Here is a 13,745-nt window from a genome sequence, read left to right as displayed (position 1 = left end):
TAGCCAATGGGAGGCAGGGCAAGGATTAATTGCAAGTCAGATTCTCTTGTTCTGGTAGCAAGAAATCATTGATGGCCTTGAAGTCTGATTTCATTCCTAYACACTTGATGAACATTACTCCTCTAATTGTACAACTATATATACAAGTAATAAGACTTTCAACTTATATATTTCATATATTTATGTATTTTTTGCTAATTCTCGGTCAATGTAACCACAGGCAGYATTTGTTGCTTAAACCTATGGTAGGTGTTTCCCTGATTGCCTTTTTAAAAGACATTTGTTCTTAGAAGTTSGTCTTACTTTTAATGCCTATATCTTTACCATGAGAGTTTGAAGTGAAAGGCTGCTGCATTTAACACAGTTCCTCTTCAAAACAGTGGCATGAAACCACCATGAGACAGTATCTGACTGAAGAAAACAGCCTTTGGCCTCATAGCAAGGCTTGTACACCCTGGAGGCTTGGGTGGAATGTGAGGCTAYGGTGTTTCAGCTGTGGGATCTGCTCCCAGCAATGTCCCACACAGGTTAGTTGCTCCACAMAGCTGTTATCCCCTGGGTGTGAACAGGGACAAATATCCTCACCCTGACAGCCAGGTAGTCATTGTGGGACCATAACACAGAAGGGCTAAGCAACATGCTCCAAGGCTTGTGCAAACCTAAGGAGCYATTACCAGTCACTAGTTAAAGTGACATACAATCCTAAAATCCGTGTCTTTGCATTCAGGGGTATTTTTTTCCATCACTATCTCTTTCTATTAGTCAGCAGTTTCTTCATATCTCAGATGCCACTCTCTTTTCAGACTGATCAGCAATGTGGTTTTCAGGCAAATATGCAGATYGTTTTTATTTACTGCTCTTTGATTCATAGATTCAGATCAGTCTCAGAGCACATGCACCTGGAACCCCTTTCAATGAATCAGCATGTGAAGATGTACTCTAGAAGTGTGCTTAATTTGCTGCAGTTGTTGATGGATGCTGACTTGATGGGACCAGACTAAAGCTAGTCCAAAGCCAGTTCTCTGAAATGCAAATAGTGTGCATGTTGCATCCTAACTACCAATTTCTTTGCCCCACAGATGTGCTCCTGCTTGCTAATGTAGCTACAGCAGGAGAAAGTCATACACCATAGCAAGTCTGGTTTCAGATCAGGACACAAAGAGGAACAATAAAATTCATTAGGGCTGAAAACAGCTAGAAGATAAATAATTTTATTTGCAAAATGGTGTAGCAAATATCTACAGCTCTCTGTGGCCACCATTGGATCACCCACATGTATGCCATAGTTCCCAYGGTATTATCCCACTCTTTCAGGACTCCAGTAGTAGCTAATTCAGCCATCCTCTGTAAGGGTGCCTTTGTGTTTGGACTTCAACAGCCCAGATCTAATCAGTGACTCTGGGATCAAACCAGGTCATTTGTGGCATAAAAGGAACGGAGAATTTGCTCTGGAACTAACTTTTGAGTGCCGTCCTTTTGGGCTTAGTCAGAGCATGGTCTTTAATAGCATTAGATMTGTTCTGTGGAAACAGATTTTTCATCCAGGCTTCAGTATTTTGTGTTTTATTTCTATAATTGTAACTTGTGACTGTAACTTGTGACACTGGACAGGTCTCCCTGTTTGAAGCAAAAGGAGGACAAAAGCACTGTCATCCCTCCRTGCAGACAAGCCAAATACCCTTCAGAAGTAGCAAAAAATATTATTATACTTTCTCTTCCTGATCTCCTTTAAGCCCCTGCAGGAGTTCACTGGAGACATCAGCAGTAACAAAAAGTCCTTAAAATTAATTGTAACAGCCAAGGAGACTTTTTTGTTTGATCACAAATGGAGCCAGAAGATGAATTTCGGAGAGAAGAGCAAGAAAGAGGCTGTGAGAAGTTCCATAATTTATTAGAGATTAGCTGGCTGCAAAAGTGAGTAAAGTGTCAGGCAAAATAAAAAGGGTCAAGAATGAGAACAAACACAGGCAAGCAGCTGCAARCTTGGGAATATGGCACAGTGTTATTACAAAGCTACTAATAAAGCTGACTTGTGATTCYCTGGCCTGACCTCCAGATCAATAGCATGCATCGAGTGTCAGAAACTAGATTTAATCATCTGTACGTCAAAATGCCCCTCTCTGGAGAGAATGAAGTGGTAAACAAACAGGAATTAATCTGTAATTTCTGTCTAGATCCAGATCTACCTATGGACAGAGCATTGATCAGTCAATCCATAAATATGTGGACAGATTCATACTGGCCTATAGGAAAATCTTTTATAGAGATACATGTGTTGTATTGGGTTTGCATGGCCAAGCTTTTGGTAGCGTGGGGGCCACAGAGGTGGCTTCTGAGAGAAGCTGCTGGAAGCTTCCTCCATGTCCAGCAGAGGCAGTCCCTGSCAATACAGAGACAGATGTGCCACTGGCCAAAACTGGGACAATCMGAAATGGTGGTAACGCCTCTGCAATAAAAGATTTTAGGAGGAAAGACAAAGTGATTGCACAGTTGTAATTGTGGCCAGAGAAGAATGAGGTGAGAACCTGTGAGAGAACAACTCTGCAGACACCAAGGTTGGTGGAAGAGGGAGAGGAGGTGCTCCAGATAGTGGAGCTGAGATTTCTCCACAGCCTGTGGTGCAGACCATGGTGAAGCAGCTGWGCCCCTGCAGCYCCTGGAGATCCGCAGGGATGCAGAGATGAACCTGCACACCASAGCAGGTGGATGCCTGAGAGGAGGCTGTGACCCTGTGGGAGGCTGGTGGATGGAGGAACCCACACTGGAGTGGCCTCCCTGTGAAGGACCCCGTGGAGGAGCGACCCACATTGCAGCAGTTTTGGGGGGACTTTGCCTGTGGGATGGACTCGTTGCAGCCATGCTAGAACTCCATTTACATATGTACTTATATGGCCAGATTGGATGGGACTCTGATCCACCAGACATAGCTGAGGGTGTCACTGCTCATTGCAAGAAGGTTGGACTGGCTGATCTTTAAGATTCCTCCCAACCCATARTATCATTCTACTTATGGATATGTTGACATATACATGAATGTTTTTGTTTTATCCTTYGAGACTTTGTAACAGCTAGCTTGCTTTGTAATTAGCTTGAAATATGACCAACAACAAGGGCTGTTGGAATGTTTTGGAATGCCAAATTGGTTTTGTGTCATGTCTTATCAAGGATTTTGAAATCTAGCCCAGATTTTGCTGGACAATTTGTCAGATCCTGGATATCTCGGCTGCTTTCCAGACTGCTTCTAGCTGCAGAAGGAACCTTGCTCACTAGATCAGCTCAGCATGCTGGACTATTCTCTGAGACGGTACTTGCAGTTAGTTACTGGCCAGGCCTGTGGAGCAAATCAACAGCAGCCAAACTCTTTGATCTATTTTTCACACCAAAGCCATAATGGCAGCTTTCAGATTAATTTGCTGGCTTAGACATTTGGAGGAAAATAAAATAGGTCCATGATGCTTGTTGTGAATGACTTCAGCTGAGCAATAAGATATTAGAACTTGGTTAGTCACAAGACTCCAGCTGTAGTAAGACCCAAGAATGTGGGACAATTTTGCTTCCTCACAGACCCTAATTTACGGGCCCTTAGGAGTTCCCTTGAGACAGAAATTTACATTGTTCAGGGTTCAGGGTAGGGAAARTAAGGTCTGCTGTAGAAGTCTTTTTTAATATAAGATACCTAAGATCACAAATGATTTCTCTTGAATGAGATCTGGAATGAAGTAGTTGAAATGGCATTGCATTTAGACTCCTGAAAAATACCTTGAGGTTAAAGTTATAGAAAGCAGGGCACCATCCAAGCATCTGATGGGTCAGATAGAGAAAATAAACCAGGTAAGAGCATCTGTTATCTGTTATCTTGTTACTGGCAGGTCTTTAAAGCTGCCTCCAAATCCTCTGCTACAAGCTCCTGCTGGAGACATTTTCCTCAAAGTTCAAAATCTCATTTGCAGCAACATCAGAGCTGTGAGGGGCTCATGAGCCCTTTGGAGGCTAGGGCCACAGGGTGAAATTGCTAGCCACATAACTTTGCTGTAACTTAAGCCCAAATGTGAACTGTTTCTGACCATACTATGTGGCTAAAGAAAGACTTTCAGGTTATTTACTTAGTCCATCTTCTGCAGGGCTGTTCCAGGCAGAGATAATGGCACTAACATGGCCAACATCCATCACTCACAGAAATGTCTCCTAAAATGAACTCGGGGCAGTCCATAGGGTCTACTGCAGACAGAAAACAACACAGCAGAAAAGGAGATGGAATACAGAGCAGCAGGAACTAAACAAGATCTTTGAAGGTGTTATCTGCCCACCTCAGCACCAGACTGACAAGAAGGATGGGAGCTGGCCTCTGATATTGTACACTGAATATATTAGCCRGGAGAACAGGTTTTGCCTGCAAAACACTCAGGRAAAAAATTAACTCTGCTAACAGAGACAGAAAAAAGAACAAACRAAAAACCTCCACCCAGAAACATCATCTCAGCAGGGAACAAACTAACAGACAGGAGCTACCACAGAAAACAGAAGCACAGTCTGCAGTATCAAAACACTGTGGCATCCTGCTCCTTTTGATGCTTGCCCACTGCCAGCTGCGAAGTCTTCACGCTGCTGCTTTTAGGCTCTGCAATATGACATGAGGCTCTCTACAATAGATACTCCCTGTACCTCTTACTAAGTCCCAACATTCAGCAGTAATCAGTCACTGGAAATTTTTCCTCTACCTTTTGCCACAAGAGGACTCCAGTCTCCAGTGGCTCCCTGGGAGTGTTTGTAGTTTTAATAACTTCTCTGGAGATCTGTTCTAGCCAACTAGCAATTAGGATCCTGGTTTAGCAGCAGCTCTGTTTTTCAAAATGCAAAATGAACAAACATGTTTAGTGTGGACTTACTTTTTTGGAGCTCTAAAGAGACAGACTACTATTTATTAACAAAAAAGTCCTGTTCTATCCAGCTATGGCACTGAATGTTTTTGCTAAGGAACATTGCACTGGAAAACACTCGCGGGTAAAAGTGATCTTTTTCTTATCATTAATTGTGTACAGCTGTGTTGAATCTTATGGCTAATGATAAAGACCAGTGTTTAGTAATATTTTTTGGAACTCATTTGTTTTAAAGCTTCCTGCTTCTTGTCTCACTATGTTCCATGAGCTTAAGGGCAAGTATCTTATGATGCTAACAACCGTTCATATGATGTCTGATTAATGTGGTTACAGCTGTAGAGCCATTGTAGTAATTATAATGACAGTAATATGATCCTCTSCATTTTCATTTTAATGGAGGCCAGTAAATATATCTTACAGCTTTTTTGGTATTTGACTATGTCTCTAGTCATGAACAGGAGCTTGTAGAACTATTGTAGATATGTTGTGCCATATAGAAAAGCATAAAATGCAAGTCTGCTGGACTCTGCAAAATGAGTGTGCGTTTACAGTTCACATAGGTGGGGTCTGATCTCTGTTGGGTGACAGAGGAGCTCACTCAGCATTTATGAAAAGTGGAGGATTTGAAAAGGAAGATGCAGGGGAAAGAATTGCAACCATTTCCTGGGTAGGGTGCTGACCTGAGAGAATGGCGTGATCTTCTGTGAAAGCAGCTCACCCCGTCTGCCTTTACCACAATTTTTAGGCAACACTGATACTGTGTTGTTGCATGTCTAGAAGAGCTGTCATAAAAAGACACAAAATACTGTTTTTCAGTGTTCTGTCAGTCTTTGATTTGCATTATTGGATTGTAAGGACTGGAATAACAATAGCTGAAACACTCTCACTTCACTCTCCCAGCACCAGAATTAAAGCTTATGGTGCTTTGTGGCTTTTGTTACCCTTGTTTGTGATAGAGTTCTCTTTTAGGACAGAGATACGTTGTTGTGGTGGGCAGGCATTGCAAACACTGGCAAATGCCCAAAGGAAAGATCACAGCTGCAGACCCCTAAAAGGAACGCTGATTCCTTGTAAAGGAGGGCTGAAGCCAGAAGGGTCCTCAGCCCTAACTGCAAGGTACATCCATCACAGAGCTTTTGTCAAAGGGGTTATGTCACATCTGGGGGACACTGATGTATTAGCTTTAAGCTGGGGAACTCAGGTGGTGTTAGGACACACCAAAGCTCACCCCGAGTACAGGTCTATTTGTGTATTTGCCAGGTGTATTTGTATGAACTGCAGACAGCGCACAACCAGCAGATGAGTATTCTGAATGGCTTTTAACAGAACAGACGCTAGGGGGCTGTGGAAAATGGTCTCTAAAATATTAGTGTTTGCATTGTTTAGGCTCCGCATTTCTGTGGGGGACTTATAAGGGGGAGAACAGATCCAGGTCCCAGCTTTGGCAGACACACAGGGAAGTGATGGATTGCGCTAACCCAGAGTCAGAGGACTTATCTGGTGCAAGGTCTGAAGAAACAGCAAATTCAAGTTCAGGGCTTTCTGGACCATAAGAAATGCCATGGCTGCACAATGCAAAGCATCAGTGTGAGAAAAATTTTCTTTGATGGCCCAGTTTACTGACAAAATATTGAAAATTTAACTGACAATCATTTTGCTCTGCGTATCCACATCACTAATGCCACATGCACCGTCCTAGAGCACATAGGAAAACAAAAKATATTATTCTTTATCAGGATCTCTAACCATTTTGACAGAAATATTTTTGGGTGCTCCATTTTTTTAATCAAATGAGTGGTGTCTGGCAATGTGGCAGTGAACAGATGAACTACTAGTAACCATGGAATGATTGCCTGATATGAAAATAATTTAGAGGAAAACTTTAGCCAAAACATTTTAGAAGTGTTTTTAGAAATGTTTAAAACAGAAATCCCTGGGAAGTGAACTCTGAATTCCACTGAGATTTGTGTAGGGATACTGGAAACCGTAGATCTCTCTACCAAAGGAGCTGAGAAGCCATGGTGGGACAAAGCAAGTCTGGATGCAGACGGTCAGACCAAGGTCAAGTCCACGATTTAGTTAAAAAGCCATTCGTACCAGACAAGGTGCTGGCAAAATACCTGGCTGCATTTGAGTGTTCCAACTCCAAAAACAKAAGGGTAAAGAGAGTGGAGGACCCCAGTGTGGCCTGGAACAGACAGGACAGGAGGCAGCAGGGAGACTGAGAAGGCAGTATGAGGCAGGGTGAGCTGCTTCAGCCTCCAAGACAGTGGCTTAACCTGGCAGTGCCCTGGGCCAGGGTGATGAGAGGCCTTGGCATCTCCAAGGAGTGCCCTGCCCCATTGCAGAGTACATGCTTGCCCTAAGGGTAAAATCTTGGTGAGGATTAAGTGAAAATCCCAACCAACKTGAAGGCAGCTGGAATCATGACAACTCTCCACACCTTGCAGATGATGGCAGAAATCACAAAAAATACAAGTGAACTTAAAATCACCTGCCCTCTACAAGTGATTCAGGGGCTTATTCAATGGGTAGAGAAGGGCTGTGGTGACTCTTGAATATCAGAGACTGCTTAGGTGTGTGAACTGTTAGTAGTTAAGTTTATGATCTGTTTATTCTACTTCGTACTAGCACTCCTGGGAAAGAGCCAAAATGGATGGTGACTTCTCCCTCCAGTACCATGCTCTACTCCTAGCTAGCTATTGGGCATTCAGCTCTATGTCCCACTGAGCTCACTAGGAGAAAAYCAGCTACCTCTGTTGGCATTAGGTACATGGATATCAGTGATACAGGGTGAAGCCSTGTAGTCCGTGCATGGGATGGAGCTGGAGAGTAATAGTAAGCGAGAGAAATTGGTCCAAGTAGAGCTTGCAGCTTTGAATGAATTCAGGATTTTTCATTAMGATCTGAGAGACCTTTTCAAGTAATGAGTTGCTGCTTTTTAGCATTGGAAGCTGGCWTCCTGAGTAGTAAGAGGAACATCAGAGCTAGTGGTCTTTGCCTTGGTTCAGAGGCAGCACACACTAAAGCGAAAAAGGATCTGGCCTTTTCTGTGAAGGGTGGGGTAGAGGGGCATGTCAAGCATATGATTTAGTGCTTCTGGTTTCAGAAGCATGAGTCTGAGCTTCATGCTGTATTTTGCACCAAAGCTTCAGTTGTACATGGGTGATTCAGACTTCAGTGATGCAAGTCAGACTCATGCTGGTCACATTATCCCTCCATGTGATTTTGGTTTCAGAAAGTTTAGGYACCTTTTAACTCTGCTACCCCTTTTCCCGTGAAGACGAAGGAGGTGTAAAGTCCTGCTTGGCTTCCTGTTCTTGGTCCAGTGCTGAACCGCGGGACCCGCAGASTGGGGGCGACAGGAAGCAGCAGCTAAATGCGTGTGGCTGGGTCGTTTTCTGCCGTGRTGCTTTACCAGATACTGTGCTGCCTGTAAAGTCATGCCTCCCCCGAAGGGCAGGCAGGCTGGGGCCAGGGATGCGATGATTGGACTGTCCTCCTCGTCTGGAGGAGCTTAGGGGTCCGTGCTTGCCATGGGATTGATTTTTCGCTCTGGATGCACAGGCGAAGCTGGGAGCGTGCCCAGCTGCGTGTCAGGGCTGCATATTGCATGGGCGCCTTTGAGCCACGGCGTCGGCGTGTGGCTGGATGCTGAGACAAAGTGCTCCTGCAGCTGCAGGGCTTCAGCGTGGTGATTCCTCCAGGTTGGCTTTTCTCCATTATCTTGCGCGTGGTGTCAGTGAACCCCAGGGATGGCTTGCTGCTTGCTGGCCGGGGGGTCCGCCTGTTTCTTGTTTAAGGGATCGGTGGTTTTGCTTTATTTACTCTGCCTTGGCTTCAGGCTCTCCCTGTGCCGAGCAGAAGAAAGAAACAAACTGCGGGGAGTGTGGGGGGAATAACAAACCGAAGGGAGCCGAGCTCYGGCCGGGAGAGGCCGGGGCGCTCCCCGGGGCGCTCCCGCGGGGAGCCGAGCACCGCGCCGGCTCCGCGCCGTGCCGATCCCGCCCGGATTTTGCACGTTTCCTTTCCTTTCCTTTTTTTTTTTTTTTTCTCTCCGTTTTTATTTTTCCTCCCTCTATTTTTCTCCTCCATTCCCCCCTCTCTTCCCTCCCTCTCTCCCTAGCGTGGTTGGATCAGTCTTTTGGTATTTCCTGCCGCCGCCTCCCCCGAGCAGCTGTCCGGCCGCGGCCCGGCGCTCCGCGCTTTCCGTGCCGCCGGGGGGAGCGGCTCTCTCGGCGGGGCCCACGCGTGTCCCCGCGCCCCGTCCCACGCGTGTCCCGGCGATGCGGCGGCGGCGGCGGGGCGCGGCGTGCTGAGGGCGGCACCGCGCAGGGGCTCGGCCGCCCCGGCCAGGTAAGACGCACCGGGCTTCCCCTCGAGCCCCAAAAGCCACGTCCGAACCCCCCAAAAGCCATCCTCCCCAAAATACCCTACAAAATGCCCTAAATTATCCCAATAAATCCATTCCCTCGCCCCTCGTGCCAGCTTTTCCCTTGTCCCCCACGCTGCCAGGCTGCCTATTTTTAAGTATAAGCTGGTACCGAGGAGTCGTCTTGCGAGCGGCGTGTGCTCTGTGCCCGCTCTGTGAGGGTAACCCTGCCGCCTCTGCCTGTGTTTTGTGTCCAGCCCGTGTTTTGCGTTGCCGTTTCTATGTGTGCCTTTTGGGATTTGGCGATGGGAGCTGTGGGGTAACCCCCCTGCCCCCCGAGTCCGTATGGCAGGCCTGGGAGGCCAGCAAGCGGCCGGTGTGGCGTGTGGGATGGCGTGCTGTCAAGGAGACCTGATTTCTTTAGACATGTGGGCATATCTGGTAGGTGGAATGCGTTTTTAAGGTACTTCATCCAGCATGGTGAGGAACTAGTAAGGAAACTGCACTRTTACTAATTGGCTACATTTAATTGACGATAGTAATTACGTTTCCTGTAGGTACATGTAGATACCATGGTAAAGACTGCAAGCGTTTCTGTCTAAAAACCAGATAGACCTGAGTTTGGAAATGCTTTTAGCTTGCACTAAGTGAGTCAAGCCAGCATTCCTGGAGAARTAAACATACAAGCTGGATCAGAAACCATGTTTGTCAAGTGCTATGCAAACCTAAGCTGCTGTAGTATGAAACAATTGTTTAACATAAGTGAGGGGGAAAGTTCTTTAGGCTGTGTAGTCACCTCCTTACTTTATCCAGCTGCAGCAGTATCTTTGTTGTCAAAATATTCCTTCCTCCTCTTTGCACTGATGTATAAGATAAGAACAGTATTCAGCAATGTCTGTACAGCAGAGAACAGACACTGCATTGGATGTGTCCCCAGCTGCCACCTTTCCTCCTTAGCAGCAAGTTTTCAAAGAGGTGCGAGTGGGGAGGGAGAGACAGAAGCCCCGGGTCAGGCTCTGTGTGTGGTRAGTTCTCTTGCCAAAAGAGGAGAATGGGTGTTGTCGGCTGGGCAGCTCCTGGTGGGGATCGTAGGTGACCCTGACAGTATCCCCACCCAGCCGGTTAAGGAGGGGACCAGCCGAGCTGGGCTGAAAGGGTGTGGGGGCAGCAAGGGAGTCAGATTCAGCTCCAGGTGTTATTTTGTGGTGCTATTGATGGAGGTAGAGACAGCAGTTCTCTGACTCAAAGGAGAAAATGCAGGCAATAGTCCTATGCACTGTCTATTCTGAAGTGGTCAATGTGAACATAAGGAATGATTTAATAATGGTGATGCATGAATGTAACTGAAAGGTGGATTTACTGCTCTAATCTTTGTGTGGTGTTTAATTTAATTTTCATGTGCTTTATTGCAACACTGATTCATCAGGTGAGTGGGAGGGAGGTTTGTACAGTACAGGTAGTTCAGYTTCCATTGCTGGATTAGAAATTTAGCAAGGTACTTTCTTGGCTGCAGAAGAAGAATGGCTTTGTCTGATTCAGTGCTGTGGTTTGCAATCAAGGATATCTCTGGGGAAAAGCCATTCCTATAATCTGTAATGCACAATGTTTTAAATCAGTGTGCCATGTTCAGAGCAAAACTAAGGCTTGGCTAACTCTTATTATGTTCATAGGTCATAAAATTTTTGTTAAGCTAATCTGAATTGGGTCAGATTCACTTCATGTCCAACGGAGCTGTTATCTGCTGGAGGCAATTGTGAGATTGTCAGTGTTGCCAACGCTGAAGGTCTTTTAGTGCCGGATCTGGGGCTGGAGGTAAAAATGAAACTGCAATGAAGTGTGTCAGCAGGGCCCTCGTGCTGCCGAGCCATGGAGCATAGACCTCCCTCTGCAACTGCACAGATTTGTGCTATTTGATCTCTTGTTTTATTTGGGAGAAAAGCTGCATTTGGTGTTTTTGTTTTTTCTCCTGACCTCCCTGCCTTCGGAGCGTTAATAGCACAGCGTYTTCTCAGCCAGAAATGCTTCTCCTCACGCCTCCACTCTTCAACATGAGATGTCTCTGGCAGCTCATTGTAGGTGTTTTTGCATGCCTGCTGTGGTTATTAAGGTAAAAGAAGCAGCTCAGGGAATGGGAACAATCCAAATGCCAAATACAAGTGGGTTTGGGCTGGAATGACAGTGACCTGCTCTGCCAGCATGTCTCAGTGTGGGCCTGGGCTTGCYCACTCCTCACGTAGGCTCCTGACTGTCATTGCTGGTGTTTGTGCTGTGCTTTAGAGCACCAGGCATCTTGAGACTGAGCAAGCTCCTCCCAGGTGCTGCTGTGTGAGGAGTGCTCAGCCCTCATATGGAGCAGTGTGGTTGTGGTACATTTAATTGTAGAGGCCTGTGTCTAAATCACAGGTTCTGCCTTCATCCCAGCTCCTCCTCACCGTGTGGCTCCTTCTGGTCATGCAATGAAGGAGGAAGGAGACAACCATCCTGAAAAACACCCTTTTGATAAGTAGCTGCTGAGGCTGTGTGGAGGACTAAGGAGCAGTGTACAACCTGCCCAGGTTTCCACATTTCTTAATTAATGAAATACTCTTTCTCTGCTCAAGGCACGGGAGTGTTGTGCTTGCATCAGGCTCTAGGTACCGTTTATGCATCTCTGTAATACAAAGAGATCAAGGCACTACAGGCAATATTCTGCAAAATTGGAAGCAGCTAACAGCAGGTTAGAAAGARTTACCTGTAAATGGTTTCTGTACATCACAGAAGGAGAGTGATGTGAAAGGGGTTTTTTTTTTTGTTTTAGGTTAGAATAGTCCAGCTGCTTGTGAGATGGTTTCAAGCTGCATAAAAACCCTAAGCATATCCCTTGTTCTTTAGTCTCAATTTTCTGTACTGTTTGGAGAGCTATAGTTGAAATTGTGCCATTTATTCCTTTACACTCCTTTCAGACTGAAGGATTTATAGCTGTATAAGTCAAACTTTGAATTGAAAAGGCTCAATTCTCCTCTTTGTTTAACAAACAGCCAGGTGTATACCTGGGCTTTCCTTTTGCAATGTGTCACTGAGGTCTGTGCTCCGTGCCAATATCAATAACCTTACCGTGCTGGCAATCTTCTTGATAGTAGTTCTTCTGTGTGTTTTGTTAAATTTAATGCCAAGCTTCACCTTGCTGGGAATTGACTTCAGGCTGTACGAATTGGAGTGTTTTGGCAACCCAGTTACAATTTACATGATCATAGGATCAGTGTAAAGTTAACCAGCTAAAGTCTAAAGAGAAATACACACATCCTTGATCAACTGGGATGTGTGCAGCTCTCCTTGTGTTTCCCCCCTTGTGGGGGGAAAACTCAACATGCAGCCTGCCTGCTGCATCCTATCTAATCTGTCAGTGAATCAATCAATGTGAAATTGTACCCCCAAGGAATAATGTAATAGCTATTTTGTGTGTATTCCCAAACTCGAATGCTACTGTAGTAGAGTCCTGAAGGATGTGCTGTCTGAATCGATCAGCAGAGGCCAAGATAAAAGCAGACTTGCTGCTTATCTATCAGATGTGGCAGAGAGGCATCGAGGGATGAAATGTCTCATTCTATGTTGAGAGGAAAGCTTAAATGTGCACTTGGTCCCTCTGCGTCCCAGCACCTCAGGCACAAAAGCAGTGTCCTGCTAGCTCTCCTTCAGTTTTCTCTCAGCAAAAACATGAGATTGCTCTAAAAGGCATTTTAATTTTCATGCTAATACATTTTGTTCCAGACAACTGTTGTAGTGTCATTGTTCCTTCCCACCTTCAGTGTTGCAGAGACAGCTTGGCTTTTGTTACCTGTGTTGTTTGATGCCAGTTAAGAGTGCAAAGCCTATTCTGGCATTTCATTGTTGCATTGATTTGCTCTTTTCTCAGATTAAAATGCCAGAGAATTCTCTCCTCACAGCAAAAATTTGCCATGTCCCAATGAAGAGAGGGAGGGAATTCTGCTGCGTTGCATGGTGTGGGTAACTGTTGCTTATTGTGAGTAATATTGGCAGAATGAAAAGAACAATTTAAACTTTTTTTTTGTTGTTGTTTTGATACTTTTATGCTTTCTCTTTTTGGTATGCCTTCAGCATCAGGAAGAATTCACTTTTATGTGGTAGTAGGAGTGACCAAGGCTTTTATACACTTTATCAAATATTGCACAGTTCATTCRGGGAGCTGCTGCTGGCTCATCTGTAAAATCCCTGAAATGTGAATGTGAAATTGCCACTGGAATTAATGCTCTGTCAGGGTGGTTATTCTGGCAAGCTCCTGGCAAGGATGCAAATAAATGAGATTTCCATGTTATAAGATGAATATTTCTGTCTTTTCTTGCTGTGTTGCCTTGAAAAAGAGCCTCACACACTGCTGCAAGCCTGACAGTTGCTGATGCAGTGAATTATTTTTTTCACCTTACCTTACCTTATGAAGGAGAGTAATCTGGATTTGCAGATCATTTCATGACCTTTTTCTTTCATATATGGGTCAAAGA

The 13,745-nt window shown here is 45.2% G+C and overlaps 1 protein-coding gene across 4 annotated transcripts in view; it reads left to right on the top strand.

Annotated features, from left to right (window-relative positions):
- The first annotated feature begins 8,149 nt into the window (after positions 1–8,149).
- OSBPL5 (oxysterol binding protein like 5) overlaps positions 8,150–13,745 on the top strand; it is a 131,528-nt gene continuing 125,932 nt past the window's right edge. For 2 of the 4 annotated variants that reach the window (XM_057369243.1, XM_057369242.1), the window contains exon 1: positions 10,149–10,274. The gene's annotated coding sequence lies outside the window, so the exon portion shown is untranslated. Of the gene's footprint in view, positions 8,585–8,995; positions 9,234–10,148; positions 10,275–13,745 lie in introns of those variants that run through there. The other 2 variants (XM_057369246.1, XM_057369244.1) reach the window with 2 other exon arrangements.

The sequence above is a fragment of the Malurus melanocephalus genome, unplaced genomic scaffold (assembly GCF_030028575.1).
Source record: "Malurus melanocephalus ecotype Western Australia unplaced genomic scaffold, MMel_1.1 scaffold_106, whole genome shotgun sequence".
Classification (NCBI taxonomy): domain Eukaryota; kingdom Metazoa; phylum Chordata; class Aves; order Passeriformes; family Maluridae; genus Malurus; species Malurus melanocephalus.
This window is presented reverse-complemented; position numbering and strand designations above follow the sequence as displayed.